General features: G+C 36.7%; 1 protein-coding gene across 13 annotated transcripts in view; it reads left to right on the forward strand.

Annotated features, from left to right (window-relative positions):
- Nucleotides 1-16,819, forward strand: part of ZNF644 (zinc finger protein 644) — an 84,741-nt gene that overhangs the window by 32,274 nt on the left and 35,648 nt on the right. For 2 of the 13 annotated variants that reach the window (XM_030031877.2, XM_030031882.2), the window contains exon 1: nt 601-688. The exons of 10 other annotated variants lie outside the window; for them this stretch is intronic. The gene's annotated coding sequence lies outside the window, so the exon portion shown is untranslated. Of the gene's footprint in view, nt 1-600; nt 689-15,887; nt 16,483-16,819 lie in introns of those variants that run through there. One more of the 13 variants, XM_041128171.1, reaches the window with a different exon arrangement.

The raw sequence follows: 16,819 nt of genomic DNA on the forward strand, positions 1-16,819 counted from the left end.
TGTCACTTGCTGTGCAGTTTCACCTGAAGTTGGTTTGAATTAAAGGTCTTTGAACAGTTGCTGATTGGCTGTGTTTGTTTGGCTAGTCGATAACTCACTTTCCTCCTGTTTTTACATTTTCAAACAACTTTTTGTCTTCAACAAAGTTCAAGTAATGGGTCTATTAGAGAGCTGCCTGAAGATACTTCTTTTATTCCCTCTATTATTTTAATACCAAATGCACTACTCTAATGTTACAGTTATTTTAAGCCTAATTGAATTAGTTCCCTCTGTGCTCTGGATTGTGACTATACTGTTTTATGTATTCAGAGGTTGGGAGGAAAATCATTTGATAAAATTAGGTTATATCTGAACAATGTTGCACTCACTTAGATTGACTTTGAGACTAGTTTAAGTTGGCATAGCCTCCAAAGCCCAGTTCCTTCAGATGAAAATAGTGCCTACCCAACTTCAGTGTAAAGAAATCCCTGCTGAAATAAACCAAAACAAGTCTGTCTTCTCTAAAAATATGTTCGTTTATCTTCTTGAGCACTCCAAATATAAGCTGATTTTTGACAATTAACGTTTTTCCTTGCTGCTTTTTTTTTTTTTCCAATGTAGACAGAAACTTCATATAGCTACTGGAAAAAGAGCTTAAGTTACCCAAGGAAATTGTAAATGTTGGTCATTCTGGCTGATACACATAAAGGTACTGCTGGGCTGTCTGGGTTAAAGGATTTCATGTAGTTTGTAGTATCATGAAAATACATCCTTTTCATGCTTAATTTAAAAAAAAAAAAAAAATCCCACTTTCATGCCTGTATACCTTGTGTCCCTTAAATCAAAACTTGTGTCAGTTAATAGGAACCGTTCACACAAGCAGTGATGGTAGAAAAGTAATGCCCACATTGTTCACAGAACTGTAGAAAAGTTTCTCTTTGATAAGCAAGGGTGGGAAATGGTCACTCTGACTTCCCTGGTTACATAAAAATGGACACAAATACAGTGCATCTCTACAGTACAGTAATTCTGTGAGATGTAATTTGATGCTGAAATCACAGCTGTCTGTCAAGAAAGACCATGTAATGAGTGCATAAATGTGTGTGTTTTCAAAAAATTGAAAAGAGCATGATAGTCACAGGGTTAGTCATGTTACCTAGTATGCGATGCAGTGTCATGTAATGAGTATTTCATCTTGGTACAAAGTCTACCCAGAATTCTGTGATATTTACTTGTAAGTGGTCTTGCTTCACTGAAGGAGAGCAAGCATTTTTAAATTTAAAAGTAAGGAAATAAAATAATCCCAATAAAAATGAGTATCCAGTTGTGCTGCATTTCTGTCACTGTTCAACTGTACATAGCAGCTGTTACATTGATAAAATGTTGCAGCAGCACCGTTACCTTGCCAATGAGGTTAAAGGAGGGGAAGACAGTGGCTTAACAGTGAGTATGCATTTTTTGGTTTTGGTTACACTAAATATTAACTGACTTAATATTTCTGAGCAAACTTGGTAATACAGAGAATTCCAGCAGATGTAATTGTGATACTTTTGGTATGGGAACTGCTGGTTTCAGATGTGACTAAATCCAGCTACTGGAAATGGTAAGTCTCAAGTTGACATTTATTGATTGATACTGAGTGCTTAATCTTACATATAATCGACTAGTTGAGGGATTATGGGATATTTAGTAATTCAGTATTTCTTGAGACTTAATCCAGAGGATGCGAAGTTCGTGCTCAAATCAGAATAAAGGTCAGATTGCTGGGCTTTGGAATATTTCAGGCCTATTGTTAGTGTGTAGTAACTATTTTCAATATGCTTAACATTGCAAGTTAGATACTTATCATGCTTCTAAAAGCTTTGGAGTTTTGGAGACTCTTTTGAATACAGTCGTATTCTTCTATGAGTGAAAATAAAAAATGCAGAATTTGCAGTCTGAGATATTTGCAATTAGATTTTTTTTTTTTTTTTTTTACAAAGGGACATTATTTTGTGAGTATTTGAATGATGATATTTTTTTCTTGCCTTAAATGAGTATTTGATAATGTTATAGTCTTAAGAAAGTAGCTGGAGTGGGGGAAAGGATGCATCTTGGGAAGCAGGTTGGAAGGAATTACAGGTGCCTTACTGATTTTTCCAATTATGGCTGAAGACAGGGATTGAGATCATTGTAACTTTCCTGTTTTCTGGGCCAACTGTTAGCACTCCCTTGTAAAAATACTTTCCATATCAAAGTGATAGAACACAAGCAAAACAAGGTGCAAGGTATATGTGTTGTATAATTTACCTTTATTTACAGGCTTTTGCCTGATGTGTCCTTTTTTAGTTTGAGTAAAAGAAAGGAGGAATTCCTTAACAAATGTAATCATTGTAATGTTGAAAAGTAGTAATGAATTCCTCCTGCCTCCCTCTTCACAGAATAATAATTTGGTGCATTGATAGCATGAGTTGTGCTTTATCCCATCTACTTTCCCAGTGTGGCTCTTCGATTGGGATAGGGATGGGTTTTCCACCCAAGATTTCTTTGTAGAAAAGGCATGCAACAGGAGGTCAGGGGACTGCTTTTGGAAAACTGTTACTTATGTCTGCTGCTAAAGCATGGCAGCTCTGAAGCTGCTCCTTGCTGCTGCTGGTAGGACATGGTAGGTATCTATTTCTTGTCTGGCTGCAGTCAGTGGGGTGATGGGTGGTGGTTATGGGTTTGATTATTTTTTTTTTGTTTGGTTGGTTGCTTTTGGTTTTTGTTTTGGTTTGCTGCTTTTCAGAGAGAGTTCTGGTTGGTAGGTTGCTTTTTTTTTTAAACTCAGTTTTTTACTTCTTGAGTGGCTGTCGTCTGAATATTTCTGCTGTTTGCTTCTGATGCCACTCAGCTCTCCTAGGAGCACTATCTATGTGATAGAATTCTTGACTACTTTTTGAAAAAGCCCTTAATGTTTGTAATGTTTGTTGCTGATATCTTTCTGCATCTTCAAATGTAGGCATGTGCAGTGGTTTTTTGGCTGTAGAGTTTCAGAAACTCTAATATTAACTTAATTTTCTGAATTTTATCCTTTTCAGTCAGAAGAGGTAGGAACTTTATAGAATTTATATCCTAAAATAAGGCTCCCAACCACCAAAACAGTGGCTGTAGGTTATTGAAGTGTTTATTGTATTTATGATTATTTTGTTTGCAAAGAAACCATGTATTCTTACGGATGTTCTTAGGAGCTTTCACCAAAGACATTAGATTCTGTGCTCCCCTGTGATAATTGGTGGAGAAGAGAGAGAAGGGGAGTGTTTTTTCTGAAAGCTTTTTTGTGTTGTTACTATAAGTTGGCTTGGTATTAGAAACTATATTTTCAACAGAGGACAGCCTTTGCCTGAAAAGTTCCAGTATAAATAACTTTGTTTCTTCACACAGAAGTGCTGCTTTTTATTGTTTTAAAACCATAGTTGTTATGAGTATATCTTCTGTGAGAAACTCTTGATTGTATGTGCTATCACAGGGAGTGGGAAGTGGCAGTTCTGCAGCTGGCTTCTCCCAGCTCTCTCCCACAGTGAAGTGCGTACTCTGTCCTCTTCTGCTTCCGTTTTTTTGGTTTTTTTTTTAATACATATATTGACATCAGTGAAATCACCTAATCTCTTCTGTTCTTGAGCAGCATTTAAAAACTGAGAACCTGTGGCATGTAATGAGAATAACTGCACTGTGTACAAATTATAATGAAAGTTAGAACTCTGAAGTTACTTTAGAAACAGTTTTCCATCTTCTGGGAAGTTGAGAACAACATACCAGTTAGTGCTCCCTGCTCAGGTACTTAGTAACAAAAAAAAAATACATTATGTTGTGGTAGTTTTCGTCTGGGGAAAAGGGGGGAAGATAAGTTGGGGGGGACATGTGATGATGAATTAGCCTAGATAAGCTGCAATGAAAAAATTCGGAGGCTTTGGAGTAATTACAGAGTGGGAGGGAGTAGAGCTTGCATGTCTAGTATGCAAACTGAACTGAAATGCTGATGAAACTGAGGTGGAAATGTTGCTTGTGTGGTACATAAACCAAAGACGACTGTAGATACTGTCTATTGTATATTCTTTCTACATCTTTGCTTTGGGGAAACCTCTGAAGGTTTGTTTTGTCCGACTTGTTTTCTTGTAAGTGCTTTGTGATAGTGGTTGTCTTTTCCTGTGTCTTATAAAGCCTTGAATGTATTGGATGATAGTGACGCATGTTGTGGTGAGAAGTGGTAGACTTGCTGATGAGCTTGCTTTAGGATGGATTCTCACAGACCTTTCCTTTTGTTAGTGTTTTGAAGTAAGGTAGGTACATCACAGGTATTCAGTGCCATTTCCCTGTAAAGGACAAGCCCCTGTTCCCAGACTTTCTGGGTGGTGAGGCTTACTGGCTAAGTTCACTGTGATTCTCACTGCTATACATGTGGCTGAAAGTGCTGGTGGATGAGAGAGGTCCAGTTTCTTTCCTGGTGCACGTGAGGCTTGGAGAGGAAGAGGAACAGCTTGTCCAGAAAAAAATTGTTCCCCAGGTCTCTCTCTCTACTGTGATTGTAAGACTGCTGTTGCTTTTCACAATTTTAACAGCAGTAATGTGTATTAACAGGCATAATATATTTCTGCACAAAGGAGAGAACCAGAAACAGAAATGATACTTGGAAGAAACCATTCAGGTTCCTATATAACTGAAGTGTCACACTATTTCTAAAAATACCATAGAGGTACTGTGATAATTCATTTTAAAAAATGTCTTCTAGACACTAAAAACAACTTGGGAATTTGCCTTCCGTTTTTTAGTCCAATGAAGTTCTAGTAGAGGTGAGCAGAGAAGATGATGTGCAAGAGGTAGCCTAGCAAGGATTTATGTAAAAAACAAACAAAAATTTTGCAATGTTATAGTGGGAGGTGGGGTTTTTTTGTAATCATTGCAGGAGTTTTGTGTGTTTGTGCAGTTTATGTGTGTTCCTTTGCTTATCTGTCCAGATAGATCTTTATTTATATAGAGACAAACAATTAAATCTTCTTTACTGTTTTCCAGTGTAAGAGTATCGTGTTATGGAACAAGATACAAAGTTCTAAATTAAGGCTGTATTTAGGGTAATGTATTGACATTTAGTAAAATTGTGAAGACATCCAGGTTCTGTAGTCTTCAGAAGTCTGGCAATGTCCGTTAGGGAATTAGAGGTGCGTTTATACTTTTGCGTAAAAAGTACTGCAGTATCCCAGCAGAGCATATTTTCATGTCATTTGGAGCATTAATGGTGAGTTGGTTTTTTTTGTCTGTTAAGCCATCTAGAGAAAAGTGGATTAGTTTGACTTCTGTGAGGTGATCACTTTGATGTTTAGGATGTTGGGTACTGTTTTAAATGAAGTTCTATTTAATATATTTCAAATAATTTGGCTTTAGGTCCATCTAGTAAGCTGGTCCTGAAGCATGCTGATGCATACTATTTTCAAAGGATGTAAATGTAAAGGAGGGAGGATTAATTAGTGATCCCTTGTGTTGTGGTTTCCATGATCTTATTAAAACAAAGTCTTCTTCCCACTTAGTAATATTAATACTAGGACCCAGGGTGATTTTTGTTCAAAGTAGTCTCTCTATGACTTCACTTGCATTCTGCCAAACAGTTTTACCTTGACTTTTCTTTCAGTTTTTTAAGTCATCTTCTGGAGTGCCATTTTCAGCAGGAGAAAGTTCACTTTTTTTACATTCTTGAGGTTGTCCTTTTTCTTCATGTTTTGTGTCACTGTAGATTCATTAGCATTTCTTCCTGACCTTAAAGGAGATTTTAGCATTCAGAAGTGAAAAGCTTATTGGAAAGAATACAAAAATATTAAACTGTTACCTTTTGTTACCAATACTCTTCAATTCAGAATTCACACTTTGTTTTTAATAGGATAACCCTACTAGTGTAAAAAAAACCCAAACAAAACCCAACCAACCAAAAAAAAAATCCCCAAACCCACAAAACAACAAAAACCCCACCCCAAAACCCACTCTCCTTTTCTTTAGTCTTGCCTTCAGTACAAATCTGAGTGTTTTATGAGTGCCTATACCTCCTCAAAAATTAAAGACACAAATAATTGTTTTCCTCTAAATACTGTAAATTCCCAGCAATTTTGTGATAGGCTAAATACAGTCAAGGAATAGCTTTGGTTAGGGTATCTAAAATCTGGTTTTGGAGAAGTTGACTTGTTCTGTACTTCAGCTTCCTTTGTTTTCTGTTTTATTTGTTCTCTGATTTTTCTTTAGTTTTGTGAATTTGGGGATAAAGGCAGGTTATTTCTTAAATTAAATTTGTAGTAATAGCTTTCTGTATTTTTGTATTTCTGTACTTTTAACACAGTTCTGGAGTGTAGTTCATGGGTCTTATTTTCTCTGAAGCTGTTTAAAGTTGATTAAGTAGGAACTGAGTAAGTTCTGAGCATTTTTATCAGAATTGCTCTAATTAAGTATGCATTTATAGGTTGTCCATGAACTTAAGGAAAAGTTCCTCTCTCCCCTTTAATCCATTTAAACCAGAGGATTTCACATTCATAGATACTCTCTAAGCATTTAGTGTTGAGTATAGTTTCTTCAGCGTTCCAGCTGAAAGCAAACATGAAATACAGGAGCTAACCTTGAAAATCTAGCTTGTATGTTTACAAAATTCCCAATAATGAGCTAAGATAGTAGCTCTGGGGCCAGTCAGCAGGCAAACAGTCAACCCTATTCATGGGCCTAAAAAGTAGGCACAGAACCTCTGTTGATGTAGGCGACAAAGTTTTTGGTACATACTAGTCAATATCTATGTGAATTTATGAAGCCTTTGCAGGAGGTATTCTGGTGGTTGTTTTGTTTTAACTGTGGGTGTCCAAGACAGTGGCAAAATTTCCTTTATCTTAGGTGCTTGCTTTCATTTGTTTTAAGAAGCTTTGTTATTAGTGCAAATAACATAAGCTGTTTACTTATGTGCTTTTTAAGGTGCAAGGGAGGCATGGGAAACATACAGGTTTCTTTGCCTCAGTTAAAAAACTGTCATTTGTGTCTGTATTCTGAAATGGAGTTATTACGTGAATAGCTTGTGCCAATTATGTATATATTTATTTTATTCTCTTGATTTTATACAACCTTAGTCCACACAGATCTGGTTCTTCTGCACTATTCCCTGTAGTGCAGTGTAAAGCATATGAAACAGGCTTAGAGTATACCTGTTGTCTGTTCTGTTTCTTGGGCTACTTTTGAAAGTTTAGGTGGGAAATCTAGTTTGGTCAGGAAAACTGACAAATCAAGTGTCTATATTTTTTTTAGCCCCAACCAGATTAGGTGCCTAAGGACAGCACAGGTGAGGATAACCAACGTGGCATGCTTTTTGCTGTTGTCTCTTCTGAAAATCTTACAACTTCTTCAGGGACGTACCAGAAGGATGCTTTCCTGTAGCCAGAACAAGAGTATTCACTGCTGTAATTTATTATATGATGGAGACATCAGCACTTTTATCATGAATCAGTATTTCATAGGAGTAGCAATATATGTCACATGACCAAAATGGTGGCAATGAAGTGGCCAAATACACGTGGTGTAATAGTTTTTCTGTTTGTGGTGTGGCAGGTATGTTGTGACCCTTAAATATATTTGTTAGAACCTGTATGCCCTGTCTGAGTTTATTGGTTGTGTATCATTATAGTTAGCTAATGGAAGCTAAGCCTAAAGATATGTATTTGCAGGTGTGACAAGGCAGTAAAAACCAGTATACTTTACTATGTGTATGCAAATGAACAGAGGTAAGTCTCTGCATGAAACTCTGCACGCTTACACCTGAAATTGCAGATTATTACTAAAACAATACAAGTTGGAAGGATTGAGTTTGTCATTGGCTGTCATGTTTGGAAGAATTAATTCAAATAGTAAAAGAATCAAAGATAGAAAGCCTGATTGATGGCTAAGCAAAAGGAAGTGAACAGTGGAACAAAGTCCACAAGTATTTAAAGAGTTCAAGTTTGAAGAGAGAAGGATTAATGAAGCCCTAACCATGAAGTGAAGCCTGCCTAGGACTGCTATACCTTCTTGCAGTCTGACGTGGAGACTCAGTAGAAGTTTATTAAACAGTGTAGAAAGTAGACCTCAAGGTACTGCATAGCTTGGGGCAGATCTTGAGAATATCTGCTTCACAGCAAAATGCTTTTCATAAAATAATTTTTGAACAAAGGCTTAGTAACTTTACAAAACACTTGGAAATTATACTATAGGAAACAGTCCTGTTGGCAATTAATTAAGTGTGTTAGTAATAAAACTTGTGGATGCTGTCTGATTGAGCATGGGGACCATGAATAGGAGCTTGCTAATGAGACATGGATGTTGTGTCAGAGCTGACCTGTGATTGTGGTGCTGGTGATGTGTGGCTGGTTTGATGGAGTCTTTCAAAATGGTAACTAGTGGTCTCGAACTACATTTCAAAGAGGTGTGTGGAGGCATTTGCCCTGGTTTGCTTGCCAGGTGTGGTAGTATAACCTGGGTTGTAAGATGTGGTTGTTTATGTTTAAAAAAAAAAAACCCAAACATAATGCAGCTATCTAGCATAAAGATTTAAAAATAAAACAGTTGGTTTAATTATGTCACATTGCTACAGCTTATCTAAAGTAGGAAATAGTTTTTTCCTGTTTATGTAGGTGATGGACAATGTTGGAAGCTTAAAGTGCCACCAACCCAAGAGTGAGCACTGAGTATCTCAGTGAGGAATGGATTTTTACTTATTTTAAAAACCATTTTCAATAGCTATTAAGGTGATAGTGTTGACAGCATGTTCTAACTTTACTCCTTCACCAGAACCCATCCTCTGTCATAAAAAAGGAGGCTCCTTCAAAATGAAGGAAAGGCTTTGCGGTACTGGTTTTATATATATATGTGACTCCCCAAAGTGGTCTTTCATAGATTATAAATAATAGCGTGTATATGAACCCAGATAGAAAGCAGAGTATTTTGCAGCTTCGCTTAAAATCTGATAAGCAGTAGTTGAATCCTGTTGTGTAAAATACATGTATATTTTATTTGGACAAAACTATTGCAGGAAGAATGCCGGTACTGGAATTTGTATTTTTAGGTGATTATTTTATATGGTTATTTTCTTCATACTGGAACATTCATTGTAGTGACAGCTTAGTCCTCTAATAAGCAAGCAGGCTCTTTGGGAGTTAGCAGTGGTGTTTAAAGACGCTAATACTCCAGAGTGTCTATTCTGTCCTCTGCTGGAGGTTTCTGTCATAGGGATATCAGAATAAAATGTCTCGGCCACACCAATTCAGAGTTTGGCATAAACCTACTTTCATTTTAAGCTTAAGCCCTTACTTATAAGATACCTATTAGTAGTTTATAAGCAGAGGTTTACAAATATTTATGGAAATCTAAGTGTGCATGAAATCTCCTGGAAATTTTTGTTCGATTTTACATTTTCACGTGCATAGAAAATACACTTCTGTGAGGCTATGAAGAGGAGATTCCCTCTCCTGCCATGGTCTATGGGAAGTGTCAGAAACACTGTCTAGACAGACAACAGCAGGCATTAGAGCTCGTGATCCCAGCATAGCTACCTGTTCAGCTGAAACAAACTTGTGAGGAACTGAATTTGGACTTAGGGTCCTGTTTTGCAGGGGGTACTTACGTGCTAATACCAGTTGACTATTTTGTCCCATTGCTGTTATGAATAGTTATGTACTTCACTTTCTTGTTAGTGCCCTCCCACCATTGCTTGCTTTCAAACTGTCATGATACAAGAAAGTGAGATTATTTTTTTTTTAAAGAAAGAAGTGAAAATAGTGTCATTTATCACTAATTTTGAGCTGTAGGATTTTAGTTCAACCTTTTTTAGAAATTGCATTGTAGTCTTAAGAAAGCCAGGAAAGTGTTTCAGGTGGTGTGATTTTTAAGACTGCAGAAATGTAGAGGAGCAGTTGGAAATGAATGTGTGTGCTAGTTATGTCTTAAAACGGTTTTCTAAATACAGAAAATTCAGAGAGATGTCAGTCTACTAAGAAATTGCTTTTGGCTACAGCACTTGCTTTGATTTTGTAATCTGTGATCTGAGAAGGGGTTCTCTGTGGCTGCCATCAGTGTAATGACCAAGGCTATAGGCTATAACCTGGTAATCTTGTCTTGGGCTGTGTTCTTAGAGCCTGCAGGTTAAAATAATGAATTGCATAGCTGTTCTTCTCTTCCAGTGTCATGCAAACTGTTTAGTCTCCTAAATATAGGGTTTGGTTTTTTTTAAGTGGACTGCTGTACTGTTATATTTTTTATTAGCGTAAACTGAAATTGTGTCGAGTCCAGCATTAGAGAATACTGTTAAGTAAGGACATTAGACTGAAGAAGACAGTCTTAGAGGGAGGTATCTGAAGTATGTAGCAGTTTGCCGCCTTTGGGTTTAAACAGAGATTGCAGTAAGGACTGTTGGCTTTGGAACAGTGTTAGAACTGGAAAGAAAATGGCTACCAGAAATCATTGTTGCTACAGTAACAACATGGCTTGACTATTAATGTGCTGCTTTAACTACTATTAGAAATACTGTGCAAGATACTGCTTTTAGGTAAAAGTGTCCTTAATGGGAACAGAGATATAAATCAATTTAGATATTAATGGATATCATCAGGCTTCTTGTTTTAGAATACCAATCTGTTTATTGGGAACACTAATTTCTAGTAAATATTTTTTAATACCTAATTACTGCTTTTTCTACCCCAAAAAATTGCTTAATGGTTTTAAATTGTATTAATAAACATAATGTCCTTATAAAACAACTTGCAGGAAAAAAAACTAGTACAGAGTATTGATCTCTTCGGGTAATAAATTTTTTAAAAAACCTTGATACATCATTTCACAAAGTATGTGGTATCTGGTACATAATTCTGGCTTTCAGGAATTAAGCGGTTAATGGGTTCCTTTTTTTTCATGCAGCAAAGCTTTTGTTTAAGATATTTTTATATTTTGAGTTCAAAATAAAAATAATATGGCCAACCTAAATCCTGTTTGAAGATTTATAAATGAGGATCATATTCTACAGTAGAATCTACTCGGGGATCTGCATTGTATTTTATTTCATAAGTATGTAAGTGTATGTATTGTGGAGTAAACTTTTTGCAGGTTTTGTTATTAATAGGGAAGAGTGCACTTACGTTGAAGAATTTCAGAAGTGTGTAATGCAGTACATCAGGAAAGTGATATGTGAAGTGCAGTGAATGTGTGAAGATTAATTATGCCATTTCTCTGTGTGTCAGGATTCCACAGGTGGCAGATTTGATGGTGGGTATGGACTGACAATAAACTGTCTGCTCTGCATCAAAGTCCCATGTGTGTGATGTCTTCTGTATACCTATAGCAGATCCCATTTTTCTGTAGTTCTCTTGGTTTTGGGGGAGTTTTGGTGAAGCTCTCTGTCAGACTTCCTTACTGAAAAGGCCCTGGGTTCATTCAGTAGAGATGGAGCTGATAAACTATTCTCTATTCAGGGGACTTATGAAAGATTATTCAGTGGTCATTGGTAAAAATTAAGAAGGCCTTTACTTTAAGTATGCATCTAAAATATACAGTTGCCTATGACTTGGAATGCACATATCTGTACTTAAAACATGGTGTTTCTCAAGTAGCACACATGCTTTATTTACTTTGATTGTACATATGTATTATTTTTATTGTACAATCTTATTTCATACCTTCCTTCAGTATCTTGTACAAAACAGTCTTCTGACTGATTTCAGTGGCATCCTGCCTCATTTACAGGCATATGTGCTAAATACATAAAATGCAATTTTCAAGTTGTTGAAGAATGTGTAGTATGTAAAGACAGTCATTTGGACAATAGAAAGTTGCTGCTTGGTGGTACACAAAAGGGGATGCACTAATTTGATGTACACAACCATAACTTGCAACTTTTTTTATTCTTATGCTTAGCTTTGCCTCCTTCATGTTTTTATTAAAATACTGTGGGTTTTGTAGAAAGGAGAGGATGACACTACAAACGTCTAACACCACTCTACAGTTTGGTATTTTAAAAATGAACCTTGAAGTGTAACAGGCTGTTTTCTTAAAATGAGCACATGGAAGGTACTGCCTCAGATGTTTCTAAATTTTTTTTTTATTATTATTAAAGACATAAAATGCATGTTTTTTTAATTAAGTCTGTTGGTTCCTTAGAAAAGCACTTAAGTGAAGAAGCTTTCTGGTTTGGATTCCCAATTACTTAGTTTCAGCTGAGAAACTGGGTGTGCAAACTTGGACTAGAAATTTGTGAGGAACCATAATGAATTTCTGTGAGGTAGGCAAGATCTCATGTAACTGTCTGTTTTCTGGAGTGCATTCGTGCAGTGCTTATAGTCAGAGGGTATGTCACTGTATTTTGGGGTGCTGTAGTTAAAGCTTATGTGATGGTATGGTGAAGGAATATATAGTAATTCAGACTGGAGAAGAGAGTGATTCCATAGCTGAAGGGTAAGAGGCAGTTCCTGCACAGGTAATGTATTGGCAAGATTTTGCTGACAGCATAATGAAAGGAGAAGTGTTCAATGTCAGGGATGATGCCAAGGTTATGTACAGTGCCATTAGTAGTTTGGAATGGAATGGAGAGATGATGTCATTCTGTGCTTTAAGCTTTTCCTGTTTGAGCGAAGCTGTTACATCTAAGGTATATAAGTACAGCAAATGAAGAGCTAGTTCATGTGGTCATGATAAATAGGCTCAAGGATGACTGAAAATGTACAGGTGTTCATTATGCAAGTGGTATGTTGATCTGTAGCTTAAACTGGTAGAGAAATTATACAGAAAGAAGGTAGATTATTTCTCTGTAGCTTATTGCTAATGGTAATTCTCATTGTGAAGAATGCCATTCAATTTAGTTGGATATTGATGGACTGTAAACTTATTTATTAAATATCAGTGATACTTAGAATGTTACACCTGATCTTAGCTGTGGGGCTGCATTGATAAGTAACCTTCAGAAACATTGTAGTAATATTTTCTCTTAAGGCTTGAAGTTTTAAATGTTTTCAGAAGTCCATCTTTAAACTGATGCTTCAGTTTAGTGCTCTTATGATACTTTCATTTGTATGTTGATTGTTACATATTTGCTTACTCAAAGTAAACAGCTCTTAAATTATGTTTGTTTCCTATTGCTTCTCTGTAGACATCTTTCCATCTTTATTGTGTACATCTTTAAATGCTTACTTCTTTATCTCTTTAGTGAGGGAGAGGAAGAGTAACCTTTTTGACTAATACATGTTTTGTTAGCCCAAACCTCAGTCTTCCTAGAATATTTTTTCCCTCTGACGGCTTTTAAATTTTTTCACTTACATAATACAGATTTTTGAAATAATAATTAAATCTGTTGTTTCGCTTAATTGATGCTAAAAACACAAGTTCTTTTTTTCCGTTCAAGCTACTCTCTCTGACTACTTTTTTCCCTACTGTGATACTCCTGTTAATGTTGCATTCATCTGCTTGTAATCTTCTTGTTTGGCCTGAAACAGCTTCAGAGTCTGAGGTATGATCAGTTGTGTTAATTTCCTATGCTGTCACACTTTTCCTTGAAGTGCTTCACAGTCCCATACGGGGTGTTGTCAAAAAGCAAAACTTTCTCCGAGTAGAAAAAAACGAGATATTTCAGCACTTCCACGTGAAAGCCCTACCACAGCTTTGGGAACTGTGCATGTGGATTCTCCTATAATGAATAGACAAAGGAAGAACTGTAACTTCTTTGAACTATTTTTCAGATAACTCTCAAAATCTAGCAGGAGATTCAAAATGCAGGAGGCAGTCCTCTCTTGCAGTCCCTTGCTTGCTCGCTTTTGTTCAGTCACTGCAGGTTCTTTGAAGTCAGAAGCACCTCCAGTAAAAGGACTTAAATTTTGTCTATTCATGTTGTGACATGTTAATTTTTTGCTTAATTTGACTTCTGGATAATTCAGGCTTCAGTAGGGTACCTGCACTTAAATATCGCTTTGCATTAACTATTGTAAGAAGAGTGATTGTTATTTTTCCTTTGCAAATTTAATTTTGGTAAATTTGATTGTGGCATTTATCATTCAGTTGGTTAAACTAAGGTTGGAATAGCATAGATTGAGAAAAGTTTTACAGATTCTCAAAGGGAATTAATTTTGTTATTTTAGAAAATATTTAAATTTGATGATCTAAATTAATCTACACCGAATGTTAGTTCAAGGTATTTGTGGCTACTGAATGTTATATGAATATGCAGTTTTTATACTTTTTAATAGAGATTGGAGAGCATCAAAGCTCCTTCTGCAAACAGAAAGCAGGAAACTACATTTTGTACAGACAAGGTCATTGCTGACTACTAGTTGGGAAAATGGCGGTATAGGCTTGTATGTAAAGAGCTTGTCAGCTAAGTTTTTGCTTTTTCAGTCCTCTTCTGAAATGACTTTATCCTTGGTGGTTGTGTATACAATATTAGCTGGAGCTTCTTCTGGGCTTCTTGCAATAGCCTTTTCTTAGAGTAATCTTTGCTTTCTACTGGCTGTTTTTTCCTGCATTGATTCTTAGGATTATTAGATTTCTGTAAGATTATGGACATTTTCCAGAGCTGCATCAGATATTAGAATGAAATTTCTTTCCCCTGTACCCCCCACTCCCACCCCCTGCTTTTGAATTTAGCAGATTTTAATGCTGGGACAGCAGTATCCTAATAAATGTAAATTTCACTCTCAACCAACTGATCAAATTTTCTAAGTCCCAGAAAGTACTTGAAGTCAAGACTACAGTTTGCAAGCATTTTGCTGTGTTTTTATGTTGAGCTGGTGAAATGGACTGTTTAGCCACAGCTTATACCAACAAAAGTAGTTTGTATAGTATAGTTTATTCTAGCCTTTGTTTCTTCCTTTTCCTTCCTTCCCCTACAAGCATAATCAGCTATAGAGGCAAAAGCTAGTTTTGTGTTACATTATAACTCTCTTTAAAAAAAACCAAAACAACAACAAAAAAAAACCCAAACAAACAACCAAAAAAAACCGCCGAAAAACTTCTCTGAATTATGTTACTGACTGCAGCCGTTCCAGGAGAAGGTGGTGGTTAAAGATGGTTAAGTGTCTTCCCAGACAGATGTAGAAATGTCAGTTATCACAGATCTGTTAGGAAATAACGGCTAAATAGTAGATGAATAGATCAAAACTCTTTCTTGTCAGGATTACTGCAAATTTTATCTACTCATTGTATACCTTTGCATTCTAGTGTTCCTCAAACTTTTTCCCCAGAGAGGGTCATGTTATAGGAGGTATCTCATTATAGCAAACAGAGCACTAATAATGTAAATAGCAAGTGATTAAAAGTAAATTTAGTCTTGACATAAGATCCAACTCTGATGAGAGGAGGAGCAGTTAGGCAAGTTTTGTGTGACTCACCTTTGAACTCAGATTAATTGTCTTTATATAAACATTGTATTGTGAATGGTTATGAGCTTGATGCAAGAGTCATGAATAAGATCTTTTCTGCTATCTTTGTGGATGTGAAACCAGTTATCTTAGGTTTTTTGTATGAGCCTGAATCTTGAAGCATCAACTGTAATGGTTGCTTACTTGGGAAAGCAGTATTATGGAAGCTTTTGTAGCTGTTCTCTAGCTAGCCAGAAAGATTAACTATTTTAACTAGTCTAGTGTGATTATCTGTAACAATTATATTACAGCCTGTATATACAGCCTTTTAAATTATTCCTCAAACAAATGCTTTTTTGAGAATCTCTCTGTGTCTCTCTGTAGCTCAGATACACTTGATGGGTTGTTCTGTCTGAGCAATACCCACAGATGTGACTTCATCATTGCATACAGGCTGGAGAACTTCTTTTGCCTACTTTGGCTTTTTTTGTGTGTTGCATGAAAAGAAGTATCATTGGTATGCTCCTTTTTTGTGTTGTCACTGGGCAAAGTGATCATGCTAGCACTGAACTGCCTTGGTTCACATTTCTCACCGATTAGGGAGAAATGCTTGTGCTTTTAAGCACTTCCAGTACATCTGTGTTTCTTTAATACCACTGGGGGTACACTTAAGATGTCGGCCATCTCCACCGTGGCAGTTTTCTTCCACTTCCTGTTCTCAGCCCTTATCAGAACAGGCAGCTGCTTATTGGTGATCAGAAGCCTAACCATTTTAGAGCAGTCCTTGTACCCGCTGTGGGCCCCTTTTTACTCTTTGAGTGGTGAGGCCTCAAGGTGAATATTCTGTAACTACGTTTCTTACCTGCTTTTGAGTCCCTTTTGATGCTGTCTTTATTACCTGGTGAAGGAGAGTGGCTTTCATTCTCGCTTCCTTTCCTGATAATGAGAATTAAGACAGGAAAATCAGAGCCAAAGCATTTGTGATTTTGAATCTTTGCCTTTTCCTAAGGAGTCTTGGAGAATTACCTCTCTTCGATCTGCTGGTAAAGAATTTCAGGTGCTCAGTTATTCCAAATGTCAACATCCTTGAAATGAATAGTAGGTGTTAGAGTTTGACTGTTTGTGTTGGAGTGAGAGGTATCTTCGACAGCACAAAGACTGAGAGGTGAGTGTTGGTTAAGTACTGTAGGTTGGGTTGCTTTAAACAGTGAGGGTCTCAATGCTATCAATAGTTTGGGCTAAAATCTGGTGTCTTGATGTGGATTGCATTGCCTTCATCGGGATGTTTGCAAGCCACTGCACATACTGTCTCCCACTGGGTGCAGCTTTGAACACCAGTGTGTCTGAAATCGCAAAAAGGGGAGTTAATTCTGCAGGGCCCTTTGAAGTTTGTAACACAATGCTGCAGTAGGACAGCCAGCCCTTTGGTACTTCAGCAGTTTGCTTGCTGATGATGTCTTTGTGAAACTTGTGTCACCTTTCCTTCAGCTGGACAATATCCA

This window comes from Aquila chrysaetos, chromosome 12 (assembly GCF_900496995.4).
Source record: "Aquila chrysaetos chrysaetos chromosome 12, bAquChr1.4, whole genome shotgun sequence".
In the NCBI taxonomy this organism is placed as follows: Eukaryota; Metazoa; Chordata; class Aves; order Accipitriformes; family Accipitridae; genus Aquila; species Aquila chrysaetos.